Source organism: Melampsora larici-populina (genome assembly GCF_000204055.1).
Source record: "Melampsora larici-populina 98AG31 unplaced genomic scaffold MELLAscaffold_78, whole genome shotgun sequence".
Classification (NCBI taxonomy): Eukaryota; Fungi; Basidiomycota; class Pucciniomycetes; order Pucciniales; family Melampsoraceae; genus Melampsora; species Melampsora laricis-populina.
This window is the reverse complement of record NW_006768842.1, coordinates 340145-341413: the sequence shown is the minus strand read 5'-3', so window position 1 is coordinate 341413 and position 1269 is coordinate 340145.

The following is a 1269-nucleotide window of genomic DNA, read 5'->3' as shown; positions in this document are numbered from 1 at the left end:
GACGCTGGTCCTTACAACCCAGCCCCGCAATTTCAGGGACTCCTCATTCTCCTTATACCTTTTTTCCCCCTGATTATGACTTGTTGCCTCCTTTGACTATGTTATGGGCCTACTTCTTACACATTGTGATCCATCTCTGAAAACAACTACTTGAAATCAAAACAAAAAGCTTTATAAGAGCTCAAAACACAGTGTCCACCAAAAATGCGCCCGACGTCCGGTGAGCTCGCTCTGACGCAGATGTCCAACATTCGTGCAGTTTTTGTGCGCGGGTATTTGGAAACTGAGCTTCTCAGTACCAACACCACTCAGGGTAGGTCAGCATCAACTCATACTCATGATTTCAACCGCTCAAGCCTGAAGCCTGAGCTATTGAATTTAACATGATGAAGATCCATGAACCAAGTAAAACACTGTCCTCAACGATTGCGTTGGGTAAGGCCGGGTTGTATTACTCTTTACCCCTAAATGTGGGCCTTTGTAATGTGATTATGTACCTAATCGCATGATGAAATAACTTGAATTACACACATATGTACTTACATTTGATTCTTAAAGAAGACGATCAATTCCTTTCAGAAAATGAACATTTAAGAGAACTGCTGGGGATAGCTAATGATATGAATCTACAAGCTGGACAATCCAATCCGTCTAGACCATCACAGGATGCTCATACTGCTAAACTGAATAGTGTAGTAGAAGAAGAGGAAGAAGAAGCAGGTGAAGTGATGGATGAGAGTCTTGATGGGGATCAATGGTTAGGAGGAAATTCAAAAGTGATGAATCCATCGGAATGGTCAGATGATGATGAACGTATTGAATCACTTTCACCTATTAAATCTGAGAAATCTTCATCTACCGATTTGGATTCAGAAGAAACCTTACCCAAACTTGCTAATCTTTCTTTATCTGATACTAAAGATGCTGAAATTCCAATTAAAGTGGAAGATAATAAGGATCCAATTGAATCCTTATCTAGTATAGATCAATCTCAAATCAATCATCAACAACCAATGGAAGCTAACTTAACAAAGTCGAGTGGAGATCAGTGTCCCTTTCACCAACCTCAACTCCCTTGTGTCCTCTCCATGCCATCCTTCCTCTGATCCTCAACTCGTGTTACAATCCCTTAACCATGAAATCATACGTTTTCACCGTTTTTCTGAAGAGATCAGTCCGTTAGCCTGGCCATTGGCAAGATAGGTGTGTGGTCATCGAGGTATGATGGAAAGTAAACGAATTTTCATCTTGAGATACCTGTCAAAATCA